At 40.5% G+C, this 15,753-nt stretch overlaps 1 protein-coding gene across 1 annotated transcript in view; it reads right to left on the reverse strand.

Moving 5' to 3' along the window:
• Hs6st3 (heparan sulfate 6-O-sulfotransferase 3) overlaps positions 1-15,753 on the reverse strand; it is a 711,590-nt gene that overhangs the window by 300,194 nt on the left and 395,643 nt on the right. The gene's annotated exons all lie outside the window — the stretch shown is intronic.

A 15,753-nucleotide genomic window follows, 5' to 3' on the forward strand; every position in this document is an offset into this window, starting at 1 on the left:
CTAGAGCCTTTGCTAAGCTTTTAGGTTTTTGAGCAGCACTTCAGCTGAGATCCATTTGGATGAGGACACAGAAGTTTCCATCTGAGGAAACAGGATCAGCTGAGGAATTGTCGAGATGAGCTGTGGCTTGCTCTGCTTCTCTGATCTTCCAGCATTCACCCCAATACCTGGCTTCAGGTTTGATTTTATTAATAAGACCTGTTAAGATTCATACTACAGATCCCTGGGCACCAGTCACTCTGGGAAGACCTGCCCAACTTGGCCCCAGGTTCTGGCCACCGGGCAGGTCCCCTTCTAGCCCCACTGGGAAGGATCCCCTTTTCCAAGCCCCCCGGCAGCCCCTGCAATCTCCACGCCCTGCCCCGACGCCCATCTGCCCAAGACCCCAGCCACTTCCTGAGACTTAGAGACCGGCCCCCAGCTCCCATCCTGCCCCCGACTTCCCTTCTGGAACAGAGGTGAGTACCCGGGTCCAACCCGGACCCCATCCCTGGGCACCAGCCACTCTGGGAAGACCTGCCCAACTTGGCCCCAGGTTCTGGCCACCGGGCAGGTCCCCTTCTAGCCCCACTGGGAGGGATCCCCTTCTCCAAGCCCCCCAGCAGCCCCTGTAATCTCCACGCCCTGCCCCCATGCCCATCTGCCCGAGACCCCAGCCACCTCCTGAGACTTAGAGACTGGCCCCCAGCTCCCATTCTGCTCCCGACTTCCCCTTTGGACCAGAGACTTCCGGTCCAGATAAGAGCTTCCATCCTGCCCCGGAGTTCCCATTTGGACAAGAGAACTCTCATCTGGACAAGAGAGAGAGACTTCCTGAATCTGTCAGCTCTTTCTGAACCAAGTACACTGATAAGACCAAGAAGGAACCACAAGGAGATGGGCTGACGTCAAGGCAGAAGTACATACAACAAAATGAAGAGCAATACAGCATCACCAGAACCTAGCCTGCCTCCAACATCTAGACCTGAACATCAAAAATTGGAAGAAGCAGAAGAAAGTAGCCTTATGAGTAACATCATGAAGAAGGTAGAGGCTTGTGTAGAGGAAAAGACAAGAAAATTGGAAGAACGCTGTAAACAACTAGAGGAAAGGGCAAACAAATTAGAAGAAAACAATAAAGTCCTGCAAGAAAACAATAAAGTCCTACAAGAAAACAATAAAGTCCTGGAAGAAAACAATAAAATACTGGAAGAAAACAATAAAGTACTGAAAGAAAATCATGAAAAAGCAATGAAACAAATAAAGGAAACAGTCCAAGACCTGAAAAGCGAAATTGAAAAAATAAAGAAGACACAAACAGAGGGAATGCTGGAAATAGAAAACCTGAGTAAAAGATAGGGAACTTCAGATGCAAGTATAACCAACAGAATGCAAGAGATGGAAGAGAGGATCTCTGACATTGAAGATACAGTAGAAGAAATAGTTTCATCAGTCGAAGGAAACACTAAAGCCAACAAAGTCATGAACCAAAATGTCCAAGAAATTTGGGAGACCATGAAAAGACCAAACCTACGAATAATGGGGATAGAAGAAGGAGAAGAATACCAACTCAAAGGCACAGAAAATATATTCAACAAAATTATAGAAGAAAACTTTCCCAACTTAAAGAAGGAAATGCCTATGAAGATACAAGAAGCCTATAGAACACCAAACAGACTAGACCCCCAAAAAAAGTCCCCTCGACACATAATAATTAAACAACTAAATGTACAGAATAAAGAAAGAATATTAAGAGCAGCAAAGGAAAAAGGCCAAGTGACCTATAAAGGTAAACCCATCAGAATAACACCCGACTTCTCAATGGAGACTTTGAAAGCCAGAAGGACCTGGACAGATATAATGCAGACACTAAGAGACCATGGATGTCAGCCCAGACTAATATACCCAGCAAAACTTTCAATCATCATAGACGGAAGGAACAAGACATTCCAAGACAAAGCCAGATTTAAACAATACCTATCCACAAAACCAGCCCTCCAGAAAGCACTAGAAGGAAAATTCCAACCGAAGGAAGTCAGATACACACTCGAAAACACAGGCAATAGATAAAGCCACAACAGTAAACCCCAAAGAAGAGAAGTACACACACACTACCACCAAAAATAACAGGGATGAACAATTACTGGTCGTTAATATCCCTTAATATCAACGGACTTAATTCACCTATAAAAAGACATAGGCTTACAGAATGGATACGAAAACAGGACCCATCTTTCTGCTGCATACAAGAAACACATCTCAAATTCAAAGACAGACACTACCTATGAATAAAAGGCTGGGAAAAGACTTTCCAATCAAATGGTCTTAAGAAACAAGTGGGTGTAGCCATCCTGATATCCAACAAAATAGACTTCAAACTAAAATCAATCAAAAGAGATCAAGAAGGGCATTACATCCTCATCACAGGAATGATTCACCAAGATGAAGTTTCAATTCTGAACATTTATGCCCCAAACACAAGGGCACCTACATATGTAAAAGAAACATTACTAAAGCTTAAACCACATATAAAACCCCACACATTAATAGTGGGAGATCTCAACACCCCACTTTCACCACTGGACAGATCTCCCAAATCAAAACTTAACAGAGAAATAAAGGACTTAACTTATGTCATGACCCAATTAGACCTAATAGATATCTACAGAACATTCCATCCTAACAAGAAAGAATATACCTTCTTCTCAGCACCCCATGGAACTTTCTCTAAAATCGACCACATACTTGGCCACAAAGCAAATCTCAACAGATACAAAACAATTGGAATAACCTCCTGTGTTCTACCAGATCACCATGGTTTAAAGTTAGATTTCAACAACAACAAAAACTGCAGAAAACCTGCAATCTCATGGAAACTGAATAATGCTCAACTGAATCACCAATGGGTTAAGGAAGAAATAAAGAAAGAAATTAAAGACTTCCTAGAGATCAATGAAAATGAAGACACCACATACCCAAACTTATGGGACACTATGAAAGCAGTGCTAAGAGGGAAATTCATAGCACTAAATGCCCACATAAAGAAGTTGGAGAAATCCCACAATAGTGACTTAACAGCATACCTGAAAGCTCTAGAACAAGAAGAAGCAAAGTCTCCCAGGAAGAATAGACACCAGGAAATTATCAAAGTGAGAGGTGAAATTAATAAATTAGAAACTAAGAGAATAATACAAAAAATTAATGAAACAAAGAGTTGGTTCTTTGAGAAAATCAACAAGATAGACAAGCCCTTATCCAAACTAACCAAAAGACAGAGAGAGAGAATCCAAATCAACAAAATCAGAAATGAAAAGGGGGGACATAACAACAGACATTGAGGAAATCCAGAGAATTATAAGGTCATATTTCAAAAACCTCTACTCCACAAAACTGGAAAACCTAAAAGAAATGGACATTTTTCTGGATAGGTACCACATACCTAAGTTAAATCAAGACCAGATAAACTATTTAAATAGTCCAATAACCCCTAAGGAAATAGAAACAGTCATTAAAAGTCTCCCAACCAAAAAAAGCCCAGGACCAGATGGTTTCAGCGCAGAATTCTACCAGATCTTCAAAGAAGAGTTAATACCAATACTCTCTAAATTGTTCCACATAATAGAAACAGAAGGAACATTACCAAACTCCTTCGATGAGGCTACAATTACCCTGATTCCTAAACCAAACAAGGATGCAACAAAGAAAGAGAACTACAGACCGATCTCCCTCATGAACATTGATGCAAAAATACTCAATAAAATACTGGCAAACAGACTCCAAGAACACATCAGAACAATTATCCACCATGATCAAGTAGGCTTCATCCCAGGGATGCAAGGGTGGTTCAACATACAAAAGTCCATCAATGTAATACACCATATAAACAAACTCAAAGAAAAAAACCACATGATCATCTCACTAGATGCAGAAAAGGCATTTGACAAAATCCAACACCCCTCATGATAAAAGTCTTGGAGCGATCAGGAATACAGGGAACATACCTAAACATAATAAAGGCAATTTACAGCAAGCCAACAGCCAAAATCAATTTAAATGGAGAGAAACTCAAAGCAATTCCACTAAAATCAGGAATGAGGCAAGGCTGTTCACTCTCCCCATACTTATTCAATATAGTACTTGAAGTTCTAGCCAGAGCAATAAGACAACATAAGGAGATTAAGGGGATACAAATTGGAAAGGAAGAAGTCAAGCTTTCCCTATTTGCAGATGACATGGTAGTATACTTGAGTGACCCCAAAGATTCCACCCAGGAATTGATAAAGCTTATAAACACCTTCAGCAACATAGCAGGATACAAGATCAACTCAAAAAATCAGTAGCCCTCCTATATACAATGGACAAAGAAGCTGAGAAGGCAATTATGGATACATCACCCTTTACAATAGCCACAAATGACATAAAATACCTTGGGGTAACACTAACCAAGCAAGTGAAGGACCTATATGACAAGAACTTTAAGTCCCTGAAAAAAGAAATTGAAGAAGATGTCAGAAAATGGAAAGATCTCCCATGCTCATGGATAGGCAGGGTTAACATAGTAAAAATGGCAATCTTACCAAAAGCAATCTACAGATTCAATGCAATCCCCATCAAAATACCAACACAATTCTTCACAGACCTGGAAAGAATAATACTCAACTTCATATGGAAAAACAAAAAACCCAGGATAGCGAAAGAATCCTGTACAATAAAACAACCTCTGGAGGCATCACAATCCCTGACTTCAAGCTCTACTATAGAGCTACAGTAATAAAAACAGCTTGGTATTGGCATAAAAACCGACATGTGGACCAATGGAATCGAATTGAAGACCCTGACATTAACCCACACACCTATGAACATACAATTTTTGACAAAGAAGCCAAAAGTGTACAATGGAAAAAAGAAAGCGTCTTCAACAAATGGTGCTGGCATAACTGGATATCAACCTGTAGAAGGCTGCAAATAGATCCATATCTGTCACCGTGCACAAAACTTAAGTCCAAGTGGATCAAGGACCTCAACATAAATATAGCTACTCTGAACCTGCTAGAAGTGAAAGTAGGAAGTAGTCTTGAACACATTGGCATAGGAGATCACTTCCTAAATATAACACCAGTAGCACAGACACTGAGACAAACAATCAATCAATGGGACCTCTTGAAACTGAGAAGCTTTTGTAGAGCAAAGGATAAGGTCAACAAGGCAAAGTGACAGCCTACAGAATGGGAAAAGATCTTCACCAACCCCACGTGTGACAGAGGACTGATGTCCAGAATATATAAGGAACTCAAGAAATTAGACATCAAAATGACCAACAGTCCAATTAAGAAATGGGCTATAGAGCTAAACAGAGAATTCTCAACAGAGGAAACTCAAATGGCTGAAAGACATTTAAGGAATTGCTTAACATCCCTAATCATCAGGGAAATGCAAATCAAAACAACTCTGAGATACCACCTTATGCCTGTCAGAATGGCTCAGATCAAAAACACTGAAGACACTTCATGCTGGAGAGGATGTGGAACTAGGGGAACTCTCCTCCACTGCTGGTGGGAATGCAAGCTTGTACAACCACTTTGGAAATCAATATGGAGCTTTCTTAGAAAATTGGGAATCAATCTCCCCCAAGATCCAGCTATACCACTCCTGGGCATATACCCAAGAAATGCTCAATCATACCACAAGAGCACTTGCTCAGCTATGTTCATATCAGCATTGTTTGTAATAGCCAAAACCTGGAAAAAACCTAGATGCCCTTCAACTAAAGAATGGATAAATAAATTGTGGCACATATATACAATGGAATACTACTCAGCAGAGAAAAACAATGACATCATGAGGTTTGCAGGCAAATGGATGGATCTAGAAAAAATCATCCTGAGTGAGGTAACCCAGACTCAGAAAGACAAATATGGTATGTACTCACTCATAGGAAGATGCTAGATATGGAACAAGGATGACTGGACTGCTACTCACATCACCGGTGAGGCTGCCTGGGAAACGGGACCCCAAGAAAGACACGGAGAAATGGATGAGATCTACATGAACAGCCTGGACATGAGTGGGAGCAATGAAGGGCGAGGGTTGAGGGAAAGAGAACAGGAGATCCTAGCTGGATCAAGAACAGAGAGGGAGAACAAGGAATCGGAGGCCATGGTAAATGAAGACCACATGAGAAAAGGAAGAAACAAAGAGCTAAAGAGGCCCACAGAAATCCACAAAGATACCCCCACAAAAGACTGCTGGCAATGGTCAAGAGACAGCCGGGACTAACTTACTCTGGTGATGGGATGGCCAAACACCCTAATAGTTGTGCCACAAACCCCATCCAAGGACTGAGGAATCTGGATGCAGATATCCATGGCTAGGCCCCCGGGTGGAGTGCTGGGAGTCTAATTAGTGAGAAAGAGGAGGGTTTATATGAGTGAGAATTGTTGAAACCAAGGTTGGAAAAAGCACAGGGACAAATAACCAAATGAATGGAAAGGAAACACATGAACTATGAACCAAAGGCTGAGGGGTCCCCAACTGGATCAGGCCCTCTGAATAGGTGAGACAGTCGATTGGCTTGATCTGTTTGGGAGGCATCTAGGCAGTGGTACCAGGTCCTGGGCTTGTTGTATGAGTTAGCTGTTTGAAACCTGGGACTTATGCAGGGATGCTTGGCTCAATCTGGGAGGAGGGGACTGGACCTGCCTGGACTGAGTCTTATCAGGTTGATCTCAGTCCTTGGGGGAGACCTTGATCTGGAGGAGGTGGAAATGGGGGTAGGCTGGGGGGAAGGGGAGGGGGGCAGGAAGGGAGAGAACAAGGGAATCTGTGGCTATTATGTAGAACTGAATAGTATTGTAAAATAAATAAAAAAAATAAATAAAAAAAAATTTAAAAAAAGATTCATACTACAGTTCAATTTGGTGAAGAACAGTAAGCTAACTGAATCCAGCCATGAACTCACTGGGGTTAGAATTCCTGCCAGTTATTAGAACTTTCATACCAACTTGACTTAAGAGGAGGAAATTAGATATATCTCTCATGCAAGGCCCTAATGAGCAATAATAATTCACAGTCCATATTTTTGGTCATCCTATCCAAGTAGAGAAAATGGTAGTAGTGTAACAAGGGTATAAGGAGCAACATGAACAAAAAAAATAATTTGTTTTTGCTTTATTCACCAGTAAAATTGTATGTTAGGTAAGAGAAGTTCCATAATACATCTGTGTAAAAGGTCAAGTTCACACACTGACTACAGTCCAAAGCAATCAAAGCATTCAAATGCAGGTATCACACTAATTAGGGTTTCTTATCATACTAAGCTTGTACCAGACAAACAAGGAAAGAGATAACACATATATAACATGTTTGCCGTCTTTTGTGGTCAATAAACGAGTCAGATGGCAAGAACATAAGCTCTCTTGCAGAACTTGGTTCAAATATTAGCTCGCTCATGGGGCACTTGCTAAGGGCTAGGCTCTGCCCTAAATGCTCTGAATCATTAATCTTCACAAATATTCTTTGAGATAGGTTATGAGTATGTCCACATTTATAGACAAAGACAGCATAGCATAGTTGCATAACATGCCCAAGGACAGCACCTAATAAGCAGAAACAGCCAGACTTTGAACCCTGGGGATTCAGCTCCAGAATCTGTTCCTACAAGCAAAGCATCTACTCAGGAAGAAGTGACGGTTAATGTGGAAAAGAGTATGTGACAAGAGACATGAGCTACATTCTGCTCCACTTTCACTTCTTCAGAAACCAATTTTACATAATATGGGTGTTCAAAGAACAGACACCCTTCTGTTAAGCAAACAGACCATTAGCTTCCAAACAGCAGCATAGGCACAATTTACTAATGATCTCATCAGCCAAAGGCATCAGCAATTTGACAGATGTAAGTTTTCCTTCTCCCTCTCCCTCTCCTCCTCCCTCTCCCTCTCCCTCTCCATCCCTCATGCTTGCTCTGTCTCTCTGTCTCTCTCCTTTTCTCCCTCTTGGCATTTTATAGTCAAAAGTTCTAAAATTTCACTGTACCAAATAAAGAAACTGTCAAGACATATCATGAATTGTAATGCATTTCATTTACTGATGTCTACAACTGGGTAAATTATTGAATAATAGGTCACAAGTAACTCTTTACTAGATAGCTACAGTTGTATTTTAGGGTACTACTATTATGGGAGCTTTGTTTTGATTGACTTTATGTTGATCCAACACAAGTATGTTTACATCTATGAATAGAAACTGTTTATCACAAAAATATGTGACAGAGTGGTCAGTAATTAAATTCAGTCCTTTTTACAGCAATCCTAGACTAGCAGGGAAATATGTTACCATATTGTGATATACTCCTAAGTAGAAGGAAGAGGCTCAAGAGCAGTGATGGTTTCTACTGCAGTCACCACCCTTCTTCATCTAGAGTCTGTCAATAACCAACAAACTCACTCTGACACCTCTCAGTCTAGTCTCTCCACTGCAGACAATGTGCTCATGATACACTCAAATACATACACAAGAACACTAAACACATATTCATTACAAAACTTTCAGAGGAGACCGATGAATTACTGTGGTCAGACTTACCAATTCCTCAATCTTAAAATGGTATTAAAAAGTATACATAATAGGAACCATGCTTTAGGTTTTGAATTTTGATCTTTTCTAAGGTCAGTCATATGCAGTATGATTTTGAGCAACAGCAGTAAGCCAGAGCTACCAGGCAGCTGGTTAATCTCAAGGGAAATGTCTGACACTCCACAGCATATCTCACCCCACAAGCATTAGGATGTTTGATATGCTGGATGTTCTCTACACAGTTTCAACTTCACAAGAGCTATAGCAGAAATAACCTTACTGGAAGCCATGGATCATTCATGGATGAATGTTCAGACCAGTTGTTCATTCTAATCAAGAAGTGGAAGTGGCATAGTTTCCCATAGATGGGTAAATGACAATATAGTTGAATGACAGAACATTATTCAGCACTAAAAAGGGGACAAAATGTTAACCTACACTACAACCTGGATGAGACTCCCAGAAGAGGAAAATCCACAGAGGCATTAAAGTCCATCAGTGTTGTCCAGGGACAAGGGAGAAGGAGAATGGAAACTGATGGTTACCCCTGAGAAATGTGCCATGCATTCAGTGAGGGGTTCCTTCTTGGGGTAATAAAAATCTTCTGATTCAGTAGTGATGTAATACAACTGTAACTATACTTAAAACCACTGAAAGCATGAGTTTTGTGATACCTGGATTATATCCAAATAAAGCTATAACTTAAAAAAAAATCAACAAATTTATCACTGAGATGGCTCAGTGACTAAAGGTACTTGCCACCAAGACTAAAGACCTGAGTTTGGTTCTGGAAACCCATATGCTGGAAGAAGAGAGAGAAAACCCATCAAATTGTCTTCTGACTTCCACATGTGCACTGTGGCACATGCATGAATGTGCTTTCACACACAGGATGAGCACATGCCCCCGCACACAATAAATACATACAAATACAATTTTTAAAGAATTTTATTGATGTGTTGGAAGCTCAGCTCAGTTGGTTGACTGCTTGCAACCATACAGGAAGCCCTATGTTCCACCTGCAACATGCCATTCAAAATGGGTAATGGGTGTGGTAGTATATATATGTAATCCTAGCACTAGGGAGGTAAAGCCAGAAGTATAAGAAATTCAAGATTGGGGCTGGAGAGATGGCTCAGTGCTTAAGAGCACTGGCTACTCCTCCAGAGGTCCTGAGTTCAATTCCCAGCAACCACACGGTGGCTCACAACCATCTGTAATGAGATCTGGTTCCCTATTATAGCATGAAGGCATACATGCAGGCAGAACACTGCATAAGTAATAAGTAAATAAATTTAAAAAAAAAAGAAATTCAAGGTTATCATCACTATCTGCATCCCACATCTCTCAACAGTGGTCTGAAGTCTCCAGGTCTACCTTTCTTTGTTTGTAGTGACCGAGAACTCACTAAGGCTGGTAGCAACATTAGCAACCTCCTGTGTCCTAGGTACCATGCTGTACGAAGTCATTCCATAACTGTGTTCAGAACACAGGTCTAAATGCATGGTCCTCCAGAATGTCACCCCATGAGGTAGTTTGAATGTAACTGGCTTCCATAATCACATAGGCAGTGACACTATAAGGCTGTGTGGCTTTGTTGGAGTGGGTGTGGCCTTGTTGAAGGAAGTCTGTCACTGTTTTGAGGTTTTCTATGCTCAGGGAGATCTCATGCTCAAGAAGCCAACTGAGTGAGTCAGTTGATTTTCTGTTGCCTGCAAGATGTGGCATTCTCTGCTCCAGCACCGTGTCTGCCTATGCACCACCATGCTCCCCGCCATGATGATAATGGACTGAACTCTGAACTGTAAGAGAGCCCCCCCCCCTTCCTTTATAAGAGTTGCTGTGGTCATTGTGTCTCATCACGGCAATAAAAACCCTAAGGCACCCTGGTTCCCTGTCTATGTGGATCTCTGTGCCTGGCACTGCAAGTAGTTCTGGCTGCCTCACCCCATTGCCTTAGCCTCCTTATGGCTATTCCTTGCTATCTCCTGCCCACTACCAGGTCTGACCAACTTGGGTATTGCCACTAGAGTGGATGAAGTCCACATTACTCTGGCTCTCATGTTTTTTTTTTTTTCATTTTATTGAAAATAGCTCTTTGTCCTTATATAATATAGCCTGATTATGGCTTCCCACCCCTCTACTCCTCCCAGTTCCTCTCTACATCCCTTCCCATCTGGATCCGTCCCCTTTCTGTCTCTCATTAGAGAACAAACAAGAATCTAAGGGACAATAAAAATGAGGTAAAACAAAAACTAATACACTGGAATAGGACAAAACAAAGAGAAGAAAAAAAGCCCAAGAAAAGGAACAGGAAACAGACATAGACACAGAAGCCCACTCATTCTCATACTCAAGAATCCCATAAAAAAAAAAAAAACACACTAAACTGGAAGCCACAAGACGTATGCAAAGGACCTGTAGAGTAAAATGACAGAAAAACAATATGTGGGCACAAATATAAACGATAAGAATAAGAAAGCCCTGATGCAACATTATGAAACATGAATCTCTAACAATGCTGTTGAGTTGGTTTTCTGTTGCCCTGCTACTGCTGGGAGTGTGGATACTCTGGCTGTCTAAACAGTGTCAGGCTACACGTGACTTCCTTTTCAGTAGTACTGAATTCCTGCTAGTTCCAAATGATATTTATGTCTTGTCCCAGTTTTTTCTGCCCCAATGACCAGTACCTCTCAGAGTCTAATTTCATTAAAACCATCAGACATATCAAGCTGTTTCATTTTTCTGTTGCTACGGGGTAAAAATCACTCCAAAGTAATTGACTGTTGCTTTCAAATCCATCATTGATTACGGTCTGAACTCTGAGCTTAGATAAAATGAGCTATGTGGTTCCTCTGCTGTGCAGTACCATGGACTTGGGATAGCTGAAATGGCTCCTTGTAAGTCTGACATCCTACTTGGAGTGGCCAGGAAAATTAAGTAGGGCATAGTACAGTCACACCTCTTTCCACACAGCCTCTTCCATGTGAAATTGGGCATGGTAGTCTCAAGGAGACAATGTTCCTCTCAAGAGGGAAGGGGACCCAGATTGTCATTTCCTACACTGGTCCAAGTCACTCAGCAGCAAAGTCAGTTCAAGGCAAGGAAAGAGACATGGCCTCGGTGTATTAAGAAGCATGACAGGAAATGAGGCAAGGAATTGATGCCAGCCATCTTTGCAAGCATGTCTTCCATAGAGTGGTTTCTACGAATATCAGACTTTGTCTCTTCATTTTCCAAGAAAAAGAAGACAGCCCAAATCAGAGACTAAACAGCAAGAACAAAAGTGTGGCCAGTGTAAACATGATTCAAGGATTTCAGGTGGGTCTCTGGGGTGCTCTGAACCATGGAGATAGCTGTATGGCTCACTGCCCTCACTTTGAATACTTTTTCCTCTAAAGTGAGCACAGTTCCAGGAAAGCCTGAAGATGCCTCCCATGCATGTATGTCCTTCTGCTTCTCTCCAGTGCCTTGCAAGCCACAGTTAAGCAGGGAGAGTTAAGAACCAGCAAGATGCAGAACTCACTCTATTCTCACCTTGCTTCAGGGGCTCATATTGAACACTGAGAGCAGCTCTGCATTACAAACAGTGAACTCAGTTAAGTTCATGGTAGCTCTTGATATGTGTATGTGTGCTTACACATACACATATACATACTTATATCTCTATATAGAAACCTAGTATTTCACAATATGCAAAGGATATATTAAAAGACACAGACACAGAGACATTTAGATCTTGGCCAAACATTTACACAACTAACAATTTGTGGCCCTATGAAATCACATCAATTGCACTCCCCTGCCCCAGGCAGGAATGATATTAGAGTATTCATTAAATGGCTCTTTAAATAAAGAGGCAATATGCTCTTTTCATTAAGCTCTTAATAATCCTAGCTTGAATGGGACTGAAGAAATCACTAAAAGAAGCCATCAAACAAATGAGAACGTCTCTGTGCTCAGTTTGTGGGTATTTCCCTCACCAGCTTTCCCACCTAACACTGAAAAACACCAGCTCTCCGTATTTAAGGCATTGTTAAAATTCCACGGCAGTAACAGCAGAGCAAAGGCATTCTCTCTTAATGAAGTCTACCATGTCATATTGGTAATAAGGAAACTGCTAACCAGTCCAAACAATAAATAAATAAAACAAAAGGTTTGCAATAATTCTTACAAGTGGCAGCCACATTAGAAATAAAAAATCCATGACACAGCACCTCTTGCACTACTATTGAAAGAGACAGGCTTTCTATTTTCAAAGAAAAAGACATTCTCTTCCCATTAACAAATTCTACACCAATAAATCCTTGGATTCATTTAACAAGAAATAGGTGTTGTAAATAGCCTTTTTTTTAAAGTCATAAACCTCCTTCAGGGTTCTTTTGGCAAAGGGAAGAATCTAATATCAGTCAAGAAAAGTGAAAGAGATGTCAGAAAGAGTAAGAGAAGATTAGGAATGGGAGAGGTAGCAGAGGGGGCAACAGGCAGGACTGTGAAAGAAGAAGACCTGAGTCACAGGGCCAACACTGTGCACAAGGAGTATGGAGTAGAGTTATCTCAAGGACACAAACTTTTTATTTGTGTGTGTGTGTGTGTGTGTGTGTGTGTGTGTGTGTGTGTGTGTGTGTATTACTGTGCTTTTCATGGCTTCAAGACCTAATGTTTCAAAATTTTCACTGGAATATCATAACATGAACATTTCTAGACTATGACAGCCTACTTAACAAATGCCTAGGATAAATCAAATTAGTAAGGAAAAAAATTTCATTTTAGGTCAAAGTTTTGAAGGTTGCATCCAATGATCAATGGACCATGTAGTGCAGGGCCTATGGCAAGGTAGCACACCAGACTAGAAGAATACAATAATACAATGGAGGGAACTATTCACATTGCAAAGTCCAGAAATAAATTGTTTTTAAAAATGGAAGATGAAGTAAGCGATCAGTATCTCAAATCTCTTTTAAGATCATATTCCTAAAGACTTAAACTTGCCCAGAAGCTCCATTACCTAAAGGTTGTGCCACCTTAAATCGTTACCAAGCTAAGGATCAGGCCTCAATAATGGAGCCTTTGGGAGCATGCTAGACTAAGCCATGGAAAGAAAACTACATTTAAGAGCATGGTTTAATACTTATCTGTGGCTCTAGATATCTCTAGTTATAATGAGCTTTTAGTAACAAACACAAAATATTAGAAATATTAGGTAGTTCACTTAATCACTCACTAGAAACAAAACATTGGTCGTAAATATACTTTTCTGTTTCTTGGTTTGTTGATTGATTGGTTTTGAGAGAGGTTAATATGTCTCTCAGGACATCCTGGAATTCATTGTGTAACTAAGGAGACCATGAACTCCCGGTCTTCCTGTCTCTGCCTTCCTAATGAAGGGATCACAGACATGTGCCACATGGCGTGCTGAGAATGGAACCAAGGGGTCAAGCCTAAGGCTGAAGGCATGCTAAGCAAGCATTCCAACATAATTATATCACCAGCTCTTATATATGTTTTAATATTTGAGCTACCTATATATTTTTCTTTAATAAATCATAACATTTCTCTGAGTTTTCCTTGCTTGTTTCTGTTACCATTCTACTACTCTGATCTCCATCATGTACCATTTGAAGTTAAAAAGACATAACCAAAAAAAAAAAGAGCAAGCATCCTTGTTTAGAGCTTTTTCAGCAATGCAGTCTCCTCACATATTTAATATTTTATTACATATGAATATTATGCACATTGGGATACCTTGTCTTCTTTATCATAACTAAAATTTAAGAGGATAACACAAACTTATTTGAACCAATGAATCCCAACATCCCAACATGACTGAAGAAAAGGTGCCCGCATCGTGGTATATATTGTCACAAAGAAAATGACAGTGACCTTGAGGAATAGTTACCATATTTAGCTACAATAATGAGTCACTTTAAGCCCCATTAAACATTCTAAACCTAGATGATTTTGTGTGTGTGTGTGTGTGTGTGTGTGTGAAAGTGCTGTTTAAGATTTAACTTGCAGTTTTTCTAAAGTTTATCAATATGTATGTTAAAGAATTTGCTTGAAGGGCTGGAGAGACAGCTTAGTATGTAAAGTACTTGCCATGCAGGCATGAGGACCTGTGTTGGAACAGGCATGACGACACATGTCTGTAATTCCAGTACTGGCCAAACAGCTTGCCCTAATCAATCAATAAGCTCCAGGTCAAAGAGACCTTGTCTCAAAACTCAAAGTGCCCAATGAGTAGCATATAAAGTTATATATATACACACATAGGTATGTACACACACATGAACATGCATATACATATGCATACATAAGTACGAAATATTACATTGAAATCCTTGAAAAAATCTGAGAACACCAAATATTTATGTAGTAACTTAAATAACCATCCTCTAAATGGTCATTCTTTTCTGGAAAATAGCTGCAGTCAGATTTTTTTATTTAAGAACAAAAATAACAAAGAGAAAGAAAGAAAGAAAGAAAGAAAGAAGGAAGGAAGGAAGGAAGGAAGGAAGGAAGGAAGGAAGGAAGGAAGGAAGGAAGGAAGGAAGGAGAAGGGAAGGATGGGTGGACAATTTGACCAGTCTGTGGGTATGTCTTCAGAAACAGAAAGGATACAGTGGATCCAGTTTTAAAAAGAGCCTCCCTGAGCTGAACAAGAACCATGACCTGAGAAATCAGGGGAAGGGTGACTTTTTCAGAGCAAGGCTCTGAAAAATCCAAGTTGTCCTCACTCAAAAGTCGTCACTGGCAGTGTGCCCTCGGCCAGCATGGAGACATAACTTAGCAGCATCTGTCAGAGTGGAGGGCATGATTTTGTCAACAGCCACCCAACTTGGCATCCACAAGCAAGCAATGGCATTAGCAAGCTAGAGAGCAGGCAGCTGTTATTCTTCTCTGGGGGACTGAGCTGACCTCTCAGCTCCCATTTGGAGCATGGAAACTCCTACAGTTCCCTGACATTTTCAGAGAGGAAGGATTTCATAAGAGAACTGCTACACTTCCTGTCAGTATAGAGGAAGACTCAAATCAATTTTTATTTGTGTTTAAAAGTCACAGAGAAGTTCAAACTCAAAAACACTTATAAATGTACTAGCATCTCAGTAAGTGCCATTCTTCAAAAAATAAAATGTCTATGTTAAAAATTGTAGCCACACTTTGAGACAGATTATGTTTGTGAAGATAGATGCTGTATAT

Source organism: Peromyscus leucopus, chromosome 9, assembly GCF_004664715.2.
Source record: "Peromyscus leucopus breed LL Stock chromosome 9, UCI_PerLeu_2.1, whole genome shotgun sequence".
NCBI lineage: Eukaryota > Metazoa > Chordata > Mammalia > Rodentia > Cricetidae > Peromyscus > Peromyscus leucopus.